At 47.2% G+C, this 12477-nt stretch overlaps 1 protein-coding gene across 18 annotated transcripts in view; it reads right to left on the bottom strand.

The window, feature by feature from the left end:
* The window catches only part of ZBTB44 (zinc finger and BTB domain containing 44), a 70899-nt gene extending 58648 nt beyond the window's left edge, over positions 1–12251 (bottom strand). For 8 of the 18 annotated variants that reach the window (XR_015261073.1, XR_015261072.1, XR_015261075.1 and 5 more), the window contains exon 1: positions 11979–12247. The gene's annotated coding sequence lies outside the window, so the exon portion shown is untranslated. Of the gene's footprint in view, positions 1–9698; positions 9718–11978 lie in introns of those variants that run through there. The other 10 variants (XR_015261069.1, XM_086766403.1, XM_086766405.1 and 7 more) reach the window with 4 other exon arrangements.
* Between the last annotated feature and the right edge of the window lie 226 nt (positions 12252–12477).

Raw genomic sequence — 12477 nt, 5'->3', positions numbered from 1 at the left:
GCACAATACCTGCTGTTAAAGCAATACAGACCAAGAATAAATCACAGATCAGTTACAAACGTCTTGGCTGTACTGGTTCTAAACTATAAAGCTCCAAGTGAAAAGTGTACAGATTCCACAGAAGACCAGTCTTCCTCATGCTACAAGACTGACGGACCACTCGGTGGATAAGGAGTTGGCTGGATGGCCACACTCAGAGAGTGGTGGTCAACGGCTCGATGTCCAGGTGGAGACCGGTCACGAGTGGCGTCCCTCAGGGGTCCGTGTTGGGCCCGGCCCTGTTCAACATCTTTGTCGGCGACATGGACAGTGGGATAGAGTGCACCCTCAGCAAGTTCGCCGACGACACCAAGTTGTGTGGTGCCGTCAACACGCTGGAAGGGAGGGATGCCATGCAGAGGGACCTGGACAGGCTGGAGAGGTGGGCCTGTGCCAACCTCATGAAGTTCAACCAGGCCAAGTGCAAGGTCCTGCACCTGGGTCATGGTAATCCCAGGCACAAATCCAGGCTGGGCGGGGAATGGATTGAGAGCAGCCCTGAGGAGAAGGACTTGGGAGTGCTGGTGGATGAGAAGCTTAACATGAGCAGGCAATGCGCCCTTGCAGCCCAGAAGGCCAACCGCATCCTGGGCTGCATCAAGAGAAGCGTGGCCAGCAGGTCGAGGGAGGGGATTCTCCCCCTCTACTCTGCCCTGGTGAGACCCCACCTGCAGTACTGCGTCCAGTTCTGGAGTCCCCAGCACAAGAAGGACATGGACCAGTTGGAGAAGGTCCAGAGGAGGGCCACGAAGATGATAAAAGGGCTGGAGCAGCTCTGCTGTGAGGCCAGGCTGAGAGAGCTGGGGCTGTTCAGCCTGGAGAAGGGGAGGCTCCGGGGAGACCTGATAGCGGTCTTCCAGTACCTCAAGGGGGCCTACAAGAAAGATGGGGATAGGCTGTTTAGTAGGGCCTGTTGCGATAGGACAAGGGGTAACGGTTTTAAAATAGAGGGGGGTAGATTTAGATTAGAAATTAGGAAAAAATTTTTTACGATGCGGGTTATAGAACACTGGAACAGGTTGCCCAGAGAGGTGGTGGATGCCCCATCCCTGGAAGTGTTCAAGGCCAGGCTGGATGAGGCTCTGAGCAACCTGACCTAGTCAGGGATGTCCCTGCTCCTTGCAGGGGGGTTGGACTAGATGACCTTTGAAGGTCCCTTCCAACCCAAACCATTCTATGATTCTATGATTCTACGACTGCCTCAGCACACAGAAGCAGGATGTTTGCTGGACATATGAAAAAAGCGATGTCTACCACAATGAAAAAGAGGGGAACACGTCTACTACTTTTAATTTAGAATAATAAAACCAGCATAAAACATATCACAGAGCTGTTGTTCTTGTACCATGAGGTCACAACAAAGAAAAAGCTGTAAACCATTAGTTAAAGCACTGCTATTTTTCAGGAGTTGCTGTTTCTACATAGAACGTGAAGCATAACGTGTCTTAGGAATTTTTAGTTTGTTTTCCTGATTAGTCATTTGCATGGAAATGAAGAAGTCAGATGTTAAAATTCAGCAGTCATCTTCTGACAGTCTGGCAGGAGATATTGGATAAAGAGAGCCTGGGTGCAGGCTGAGAGGAAGAAGTACGACAGCCTAAAAAAGAGCCTACATTAGAGCCCAGCACACAGCAGAGAGGATGGAAACGCAGGCACCTAAATGACCTTGGATCTGTCGACAACAGTCCCTCGACAAACCTTCGAAAACTTCCCAGATCCAGAACAGAACAAGACACGGAACTCATCAATTTGGGCTGACATCTTCCAGCGCGTCCTTTACAGACTGGATCCGTTTGAAAGCCCCAAGCGTGTCCTGGAACTCAGAGAGGAGCTCTTCCACCCCCTGCATCTGGCAGAATTAAGAAGTCATCTGCCCAACCGTAACAGATGACAGATGCCAAGGCCACATTCATTAACTTCACCAGCAGCCACACACTTGCAGCAGACTCTCACACAGCTCTGGATTATAATTTCCTTGTGAAAGTGACACTTCTAGACTTATTCGTGTTCCTTATCATCCCCTATACACGGCCGACAGGAAGCGGCCTGCGAGACTTTCTCCTGACTGATCTCAAATTAGCAAGAGAATTTAATCCTTCTATAAACCTTTCTTTTTAATTTCTGTTGCAGGAACTGCACACCACTTATGTCTTGGGCAAACGAGACACAAATGAGAGTTCTGATCTCCACAGCTGACAACTCTCAGCTGTCGTGAGGCAGCTCTATAGCAGATAATAATTTCCCAATTTACCTGTGAATCCATCAACTGTGGAAGTGTCGCTGAGCTGCAGGTCATATATAGCGAAATTTAACCTGCTAAATGGTCCCACTGGCTTCTGGGCAATGGAAATCAGTCTGCACAGCACTGTAAATGGCCATGGCCAACAGCAGACCCTTGTGGGTGATGGGAGAAGCTGAGAGCTGACAACAGTTGGTAACCAAAACAGCTTGGGAACCACTGCCACACAACAGAGCTCTGGGTGTCAGCACCCAGCGTGCTGGATTAATACAGCAAGAAGATTAAAGCACAGCTACAACTCCTAGTATCAATAAAACTTGAAGATTAAAGATCACAATGCAGGTGTGTAAAACATGCTACCACTCCTTTCATTAGGAGACAACCTAAACACGTTTCCATTAGACACTGCTGTGATTGCAAACACGCAAACTGATATTTTAATTCTCAAGGAAAAGGTGCTAGCATACTGGGAGGAGAGGCAAGACTGCTCAAAGATTGTCTCATTTGGTGGTACACACCTGCCAGAAAGCTTGGCAACGTTACCACTGTATTAATTTCCTCTCAAATATTTAGTGCAGAAGCTCTGATTATTTACAAATATAGAGATGTTTTCCTCTCTGAGATACATGATTATAGGTGTTTGCATACAACTGCAGAAATCTGGCTAAGTAAAAACAATCTGAAGAAAAGGAGAATAAAGAATAAGACAACAAACAGAAATGAGACACCACCTGTGTTTACTAAAGCTAAAGTATGTCAAACAGACTTGATAATGTATTTTTCAGAAAAAAAAAAAAAGGAAGTGCCACAGATGATGAGAACTTCATTAAAATGTTTGAATAACATGACATACAGAGTTATTAGGGAAAACACGGAGATGAATAAACAAACTGCAGCTAAGGAGCTGGCTGAAAAGCAGCAATTCATGTACTTGAAATAATGGGTTAAAGAGTTTACCTGTGAAGTACCACAGGGACTTGTTTTAGCAATGATCTGAGTGTTTCCGTAGAGACACCAGCTCAAAAAATGCTGATGAAAACGTTAAGATGTATCGTCAGCACAATGCATCAAACCACAAAACTGAGAACTGGAGTCTGAGGAACAGAATGAAATTCACGGGAAACCCAACACAACGAAAACCTCGACACTATATATGAGGGAGCGAGTAACGGACTTGAGCTATAATCTGGAAGCTAATTAGTTGAGAGTGACTGTGGAGTAAGATCTCCACGCTATTAAACTAAATAGCTAACTGAAAGGCCCGCAGAACCACCGGACTACTTAAATATCTCATTTTTCTGTCAGGTATTTGCCAATATCTATTTTAACCTCCTGGAAGGTTCTCGGGAGGGTTTTTTGGTGTGGTTTTCTTTGTGCAGCTTCCCCTTAATGTGTCTGTAAAGTAAACTACGCTTAAAACTTTTCAGAGCATATAACTTAATGAGACGACGTTTCAGCTAGAAACATGTACGAGGTAGAACTGACAGGGCACACATCAAGTGCCCTGATCAGCAAGACAGCTCTTAATCTCAGGATCTAATTAAAAGAAGAGATTACAATAATCAGGGCAGTACAGCAGTGCATGCCGCATGCAAACTGTTGATCTGATGCCACTGACTGTTTTTACACAACAGCTATATGACAAGATGTTTCTTGAATCCATTTACAGATACATAAAGAAAATAGACATCATTTTCTTAAAAGATTCTGTACCTTTCTACAGAAACAAAGTTCCCTGGCTCCAACAAATTCCATGTTTCAGGCAACAGCTGAACTCTTAAATAAGATTGATCTGGGAACAATTTGAAACAGTAACTTTGCAGAATGGGCAAAGAGCTTCAGGAACGCAAGCAGGTACAATATTTGGGCTATTCTTTATTCCTAACGACGTGCAAGAAGCACCACACATTTTCATAGCTTGTATTTCCCCTGCCCCTCCCTTCCCCGGCCCCAAGTCTTGTTTTCCCTAGCCATGACTGAGTTGTTCAAGTTTTGGTGTGATCATTTGAAGCCGGCTCTTTCAGAGCACAGAATGTTACCATTCACTACTTCAAAGGACCCGGATTTAACTCCTTGCCTTTTTGAAGCTGCAGTGCAAAGTATAAACTTTATGTGCCTGATATAGCTTTCACATGGCTGAATAAGCAAACGAGATAAATGCCACTTTCCCCAGCCTCCAGCACTTTGAACTCTCCATTGTAAGAATCTCACGTTAGCGTTCCACACAACACATAAAAGCACATCTTCAGGTAGCACTTAAAACTGAGGTTCATTTAACAGTACAGCAGTAACTGCTAAAAGGTCTTGTTATACAGCAAATCACTTTTATTATCATAATAAAAATTAATGCTTGAACTTCATGAGACGGAATGTATTGAGATGTTTCACAACAGATTCACCGCCCTGCGATTTCTCTTTTTCACCACTGCTCTGATAAAGCACATGACCAAACTATCAGATGGCTAGTTCGATGGTGGTTTGCCCTGAAAGTTTCGTGCTAGAGCCATTCATATACAAGCAAATCTGCGTTTGGGTTTTTTATACTAAAAACAAAAAAACCAAAAAAACAAAAAACCAAAACCAAGTGAATTCATAGTCCGCTTGGTATCCTCACGTAGGCAAGCCCCACGGAACGTAATCAGATTATACTGGATGGACCGATGTGTTGCATCCCTGAGGCACACATTCAGATCTAACCACTCTTTCCACAACAGTGCTCACATACAATATTTATACGATCTAAATACCTACTTTACACTTTTGCTCTGTGCACGTTCAGGTTAATTTTTTCCCAAGTCTCTCAGCACAGACAAGCCATTACATGACTGTTTCCCACTCCAGGTAATAAAAAGTGAGGCTTCAGTTTTACACTCTTTGGTCTTTAACAGCAATACACAAAAACAAGAGACACAAAACAAACAAACCCCCCAAGTTGAACATTAAATTCTTCTAAGCACTGCAAATTGCCAAAAAAATACCCATGAAGTACTTTTATTTGTCACATGGTAGCAGTCTTCTAATTTAAAATAACTCCAGAAAGCTTTTTTTTTCTTGTTTTACCATGGCTACCCACAACATTTCAGTCTTCACTTTCAGAAGCTCTGTAGGCATGTCAACATGAACTTATGAAAAATACACATCAAAAAGACTGCTCAGGCCAACCTCCCAAACGAGTCACAACAACAAAATCTCCAAGCCCTCTTTGGTACTACCATGTGAAAGAAATACCAAGAAAAACAGGATGGTTTTTTGTATCTGCATACCAAAATATTCTAGCATGGTTGAAGATTTTCTTGGTAGCACTACTGTGTTAGATCCATGAAAAAGTCAAAAGGAAAAAGACCCCAAAACAAACCAAAAAACCTGCTTGTGCTTCCTCACACACATGCCAAGTCCTACTACATGTCTTTGAAGAGAGAAAAGGGCACATCCCGTGTTTTCAGACAGAAGAGGGTCCATTTCAGAGGTCATTTTACCTGATGGCACGGTGAAAACCATGCTTGGAAAAGAAATTATTTCTTCATTTCCTCCAAGACAAAACCAAGGCCTAACTGGGTGTAAAATGCCCCAAGAGCTGCCAAAACAATCAAACTGAAGAATCTCTCCCCTCCACTACCGCTCCCAAGTTGTGCCTCCTTTCTTACTGCGCGCGAGGCTTTAATTTTTGTCACTTGGAAATGACATATCTGTCTCCTGACTTTACAGAAACAAACGGCTGTAACTGCACATCACAATCATCAGGTTTGTGACAGTCAAATTTGGCTAAGTGCTAGTTTTCACTAGTTCAGCACAAAGCTTACCTGTCAACCAATTTGTTGTTTAAAGGATTCAGGTTTACTACAAAAAAAATGACAGCTTTCCTTCTCTCACTTTTATTCCAGATTAGCAAGGAAGCGTCACACCTTAATGAAATCCACATTAACTACAACAAATGTATTTTTCTCAAGTCCAACGCAAATCTTAAACCTCCCCGAAGCACGCCAGTCCCATTAACGCCCCAAGTACTGGAAGCCTGCGCTGACAAGCAACACCTCAGAAAAAAACTGCGTAAAGAGCAAAGCGGAGAGAGATCAAGGCAAAGTCACAGGCTGTGCACAATCTGAAGAGGCGAAAAGGCATCGCTAATCCAGACGGCATGGAGCAGGGCCAGCTAGTCAAGGTGTCACAGACACATAAACAAGCAGCCACCTTTCCAACGGAAGCGGCTATAAAGAATCCTGAACAAGTTGAAGCAAGGCAGGAATGCGGTTGTGTCATCACCCTTTATTTTCCCAATGACTCATTTATGCAGATAAACTTCAGTGCCTAAAAGGAGTTCTTCTTGGCCCCAAAAACTAAAAATCTTTGTATTTATCCACAAATCATGTTATCAGGTGAGTAGCAACTATACAGGCTAACTTTCTTCCCTTGTATGGCCAAACCTTGACTGGCAGAACCACATCCATGCTTCAGGCTGTGGATAAGCAGTTTTGTGGGTTTTCTTAAACCTCTAGCATCTTTACTAACATTTCACAGAAGCTCCTCAGAGTAGGCCTTTCTTAACAGGATTATTCATCCACTTAAAAAAAACAAGATGCTGAAAGAAAACCGCAGGAAACTGTCAGACTTGCAGAGTCTCAACACTATGTACATACCTGTCTCTAACAGGACCAACTTGCCTCCTAACCCACTAGTTATTTCCAAGCCCACTAGTGATTTCTAGGGCTCTTGGGTCTCCACAGGACACGGCATCTTGATGCCTCCAAAACCTTCCAAAAAACTTACCCACCGTAATTGTAGTTGTTCCAATAAAGCACCCTTTGTAATATCCAAATACGACATGCCGTATCAACTACCACCTGTAGCTAGATTTGTAAACTTCCTTACTATCTGTAACTACATTTCCACTAGAATAGCTCTCACTACGATTATGACATTAATTTGTACTTTTGAATATAAAACATCACACACAGTAAATGTTTATAATGTTATTGCAGGTGAGGTACAAAGTGTCCCTTTATTAGAAAGCATCTCTTAATGCTCTGGGAGAAAAAAAAAAAAAAAAAAGCCTTTATTCAAGCCTTCTTGGGTAAAGCAAGTAAATAAATGTTGTGGTCATATCACCCCAAAATAATACAGCAGAGCTCAAAGAAAAAAAAAGTGATGTAGAACTGCCTCTGCAGACAGGTGTACTAAATAGACTGGGACAACGCAAGGTGGAGAAAAAAAAAAAACAAACCCAAACCACAACAAAAAAAAACAGAGAGAAAACTGAGAACACAGAGGTCTATAAAATGACAAGTGAGGTGGTGACTGCAAAAAGATTCTTTATTCTTTCTCACACTACAAAACCCAGGAGGCACTCCATGAGATTACCATTCATCAGGTTTAAAACAAACTAACAAAAATATCCAAGCTCCAGGATCACTTTTTGCACAAACTGGGGGATGCATGGCACAGCACACTTAAAAGCTAACGGTACAAGCAGTTCAAAAGGGCTAGGCAAATCCAGAGGTGACAGGTCCAACGGGCACTATTAAAACGACTGTCAGCACGTACCCTCCAGCCCAGGCCACCTCCAAACCCTTCACCGCTGGCAGACGCACTGAGGAACGATCACTACGCTGTGTATGCTTGTCCACTTTCCCCCTAACGATTTACTCCTGGTCATTGTCAGAGAACACACGCTGAGCTCAAAGACATTTTGCAGTGATTATTATCCCATCATTCACCTACTCTGATAAACCTGTCCACGTGAAATAGTTATTTCGCCAGCTCTAAACTGGAATACATTACAAATGCATATCGACAAATAATGCACAGTTTAAGTCACTTCCTTAACTTGATTAAATGGAATGTGAGAATTAAATGAAACGCCGAGCATTTACAATTCCTCTCTTCCAAAAAGTACGCAGGAATGCCATTTTATCAGGTTTGCAGCTTGTTCCCTACCACCACCATTTCATTTACACACCTTTTACAAAGCAGTACCAGACATTTGTTTTCATCCAGCGAAACCATTAGAAGAATCAATCTGATCTCCAAGGCAAGTTAAGAGCGATGGACTCCACTGTTGACTTGGCAATAAGTACACGACTATTCAATTAGATCTAGAAAACTGCATCTTTCGAGGCCACAGCAGCAGCCAGGAAGAGAGCGAGGCGTTTCAATTTCTTACGTAAACCGATGTTTTCAGTATTTTTCCTGCTTGTAACTGCTGAAATGCTAGCCACCTACTTCCACACTGAAACGCGATTACAGGTAGAGGCACATCTCCCGCCCAGGTTTGTTCCTGCAAATCTTACACACCTTTTCAAAGAAACAAGCAATTAAGCTGCTGCCCCTTTTCAGCCACACGCGACTGATGTCCTGCTTCAAGAGGCAGACTGCGAACGCACTCCGCGACCGTAGCGTTTGATTTCGAAGTCAGCACTTGACACAAAGTATTTGGAATTCCTGAAGCCTGGCTGTCCGCATGGTTGCATAATTTGAGCAGGGACAACCTACTTCTATCCAGGCGAGATAGAAGAATGTCAACAGACAATCCCTTCTGCGTCAAGGGACGTCTCCTTCCTCGTCATGTGCCAGCAGAAGCATCACTGCTTTGTCACAGTTTGGCCTTCTCATTTAAGTTAGTGGATTCCAACGGCTAAAAGGAGTGAATTTACACATATCACCAGGTCTTCTCATAGAAATACACGTAAACATTCTCAAAGCCTGTTGAAAAATAACTTTACCAGATGTAAGAGGCAATGCCAGTGAAACACCAGATGTGAAGCACCCACGACAAGCTCAAAGCACCCAAGAAGGCACACAAGTCACACAAACACCCTTCACCTCCCAGCTCAGGCATCGCACGTCCATTCACAAGGAGGACATAAAAATAAAAAGCCTCCTTCAAGCAAGTCACGGGATACAACCCAAAATAACGTTTGGACGCTTGTTCAGCTTCACAGGAGGGAAGCTGTATTTGCTTTTGATCCTCTTTGCAAGCAGCTGACCAGACCCTCCAAACAGCACGCATTTGCTACAGACACCACAGAACGAAACCACCCCTTTTAAAAGTTGCCAAAGTTTATGATTAACCTCCTGTTGCAACAAACATGGCAAGGATTCAGTTTCACTTGCTGACTACTATTCTTCTGTATTACAGAAGAAATACGTAAGGACACTCCCCCCCTCCAAACCTCACAGTGACAATGAGACAAGTTCTCTCACTCTGTAAACAAAACCAGCACAAAACCTTCTGTGTGAGTGGGAGTGAGCACGATCCTCCCTCCCGAGAACTAGGCATCCGTGCAACATCCACCTGGGGAGACTAAAGCAGGGCTGGAAATTCCCTTCCCCTGGAAAGGGACTGCTCGTAGTGTTCGCACCAATTACAATTTCGGATTAAAAGCAGCTGTTTAAATAGAAGTAGTCCCTGGGGAGAGACACTTACAGCATTGTAACTGGTTCCTGGTATAAACAGTTTTACATCAATGGAGGCATTTATACTGGCAGAGCCGCGTCTAAGCCTGCAGGTTAACAGTTGTTCAACCCTATCTCCTCAAACAGATGCGCTTAAACCCAGGCAAGGTCTCCAGGTGCATCACACCTTGGATCCGCATTATGTGTAGACGTCAAGCTGCAGTAAGAGACCTCGATGGCAGAGGAAAAGCACTTTGCACTCAAAACCCCCTACAAGACTTACGCCGGCGCTACACCGTTCCCACTCAGTGTCACCTCGCAGGGTCTGCAGAGCAGTGTCACAGGCGTGCCCCACACCTGATAAACAACATGTCACCGTGTCTACAAAAACAAGGCAGCTAGAAGCTGGGGAGGAACTCGGGAGGTGAACTGGGTGACCTCTACCTAAGTAACAGCTAAGTGTACTAGACATCTCAAGGATTAAAAAAAAAAAAAAAAAAAAATTAAAAGAGGGGAAAAGGAAGAGCCTCATGCCAGGCAGAAGCACAGAGAGAAAGCAGGGGCAAACACATGAGTGGGAAACCTGAGAAATTCCCTACGTGGGTATGGCAAACCAAGGAGCTCACGTGAGGAAAATTATGGCAGCAGGAGACTTCTAGAAACATCAGAACAGATCCTGGGCTGGACAAATTACATATACGACCGGAAATGAGAAACTGAACGCATTTTAGACCTGTAGTTTTCAACATTGGATCTGCAGATACCTAGGAAGTAAGCAGACTTCTTCTTACCCTGGCAGATCGCTCAGAAAATAAAAACCAAAAGCCAAAGCAGAAAGCAAGGTAGGCTTAACCGGACCGTATAGCACTGCAGTATCAGCAGGGCACACGAAGAAAAGGGGTTGAAAGTCTCAGCCATGAAAGATGTAAGAGACAGCCACGAAGTGCAGCCAAGAAGAGATAAGAAATGGGTAAGAACGGGTGACCTCTCTGGCACGTGTAGCAAGGAAGCACTACGGTGTGGGGGCAGGCAGCAAAACAGCTGCCACCGGGTGTCTGCGGGAACAGGCAAGACATGAAAGGACAAACAGTGGAAACCTTCTCCCTGGGAGCCTGTAGGAGAAATGCCTGCCTGCCTCCCAAAGGCTACCAGCAAAGCTGCCTGTGCCTTTTCCGATGTGCGCAAACACGCACGACGCAGGCTGCGCTGGCTTCGGGCAGGCGGTCAGGGGGATAACCCCGGTGTGTGTACGTACAACCCCCGAGACGGACCCTCCCGCATCAGCGGGCATGGCAAGCTCCACAGCGCAAAGAGATGGCCTGGAGCAGTCATCCCTTAGGGTTTGGTAGAAGATACCTGCACATCTATTTGGGTGAAAAAAAAAAAAAAACAACACTTTGCAGCTTTTTGGAGACAGGAAGAAGCCTCCTGGGGTGTGTGTATTTAAGAGGCTGTGGTGGTCAGGCATGGAGGCGTTCCCCAGCACACCTGCGGGTGGAAGGAAGCACAGCAGATTTTGGAAGGCAGCGGTGCCCTTGCCCTGTGCGCAGGAAAGGAGGCAACAGGCAAGCGAGTAGACTGTACCCACCCCCCAGCATCTGCCACTGTTTATGTTTGTATACAGGAAAATAACCTCGAATACATGGAAGGAGAGCAGAAAAAGGCGCAACAGATCTTTGCAGACGAGCGCTACGACAGCCTCATTGTGCGCGGACACGGGCGCAAGCAGAGGCAGCACAGCAGACCCCGGCAGATGGGCAGTATAGAATATACAGAAAGGGATAAAAAAACCAACAAAACCAAAACAAAATCAACAAAGGGACAGCCTAAGAGCTACGGGAATCCCCACTTTCCAGCCTGCGGTGGGAAAGGGAGGCAGCAGGTATCCCGCTGGGATGCGGAAGAGAACACAGCCCCCCCCCCCCCCGCCCCCAAAACCCCGAGAAGCTACGCGTGTGCCCGGGGCAGCCGAGCGCACCCACGGGCCTCAAACGGGCAACGCGGCTCCCGGGGGACGCGCGCAAACGCGCACACACACGGACCCGGGAGCGCGGGAGGTGACGGGGGCCCCCCGCGGGAGGGGGACTCGCGCCACCCCCTCCCCGCCGCGGGCGGCGAGCCTCGGCTTCCCCACGGGAAACACGCGAGGTGGCGGCGGCGGCGGCGGGGGGGGGGGGGGATGAGGGGGACGGACCCGCGGGGTGCAGCAGCCAAAACCCTCCCCCGGGTGGGCACGCAGGGGCGCCTGAGGGGAACCAATGGCCGCCGCCACTCCCCCCCCCCCACCCCGCCACCCCCTCTCCCCGCTTACCTGCGGTCGGTGGGGGCCGGTTGGGCCCGGCGTGCGGGGGAGGCCGAGCCACCCCCCACCCCGCCCGCCCGCCCTCCCCCCCCTTTATCTGGGGCCGCGCCGGGGCCTTGCCTGGGCCATGACGGCGGGCGGGGAGGCGGCGGCGGAGGTGGGGAAGAAAAAGAGGAGGAGGAGGAGGAGGAGGAAGAGGCCGCCGCCGCCTCCCCCTCAGGCACGCGGAGAACGGCGGCGGGGGGGAAACGTGCGCGCGGCGGCGGGGAGGGGAGGGGGAAGGGGGGGCGGGAGGGGGTCGGAGCTCCCGCGCGCCGCGCCGCGCCGCGCCGCCCGGCCGGGGACTTTGTTTGTGTCCCAGAATGCACCGGGGCGGGGAAGGGGGGGGGGGGGGGTGTGAGGCGGGGCCGCGGCGGAGAGGCGGAGCGGGCATGCGCAGCGCCCAGCGGCGGGAGACGGGCCCGGGGTTCGGCACCCCGCGGCGGGCAGCGGCGGGCGTCGGGGGTTC

The sequence above is a fragment of the Chlamydotis macqueenii genome, chromosome 24 (assembly GCF_036417535.1).
Source record: "Chlamydotis macqueenii isolate bChlMac1 chromosome 24, bChlMac1.mat, whole genome shotgun sequence".
In the NCBI taxonomy this organism is placed as follows: Eukaryota; Metazoa; Chordata; class Aves; order Otidiformes; family Otididae; genus Chlamydotis; species Chlamydotis macqueenii.
The sequence above is the reverse complement of the archived record's forward strand: the minus strand, read 5'-3'. Positions and strand labels throughout refer to the sequence as shown.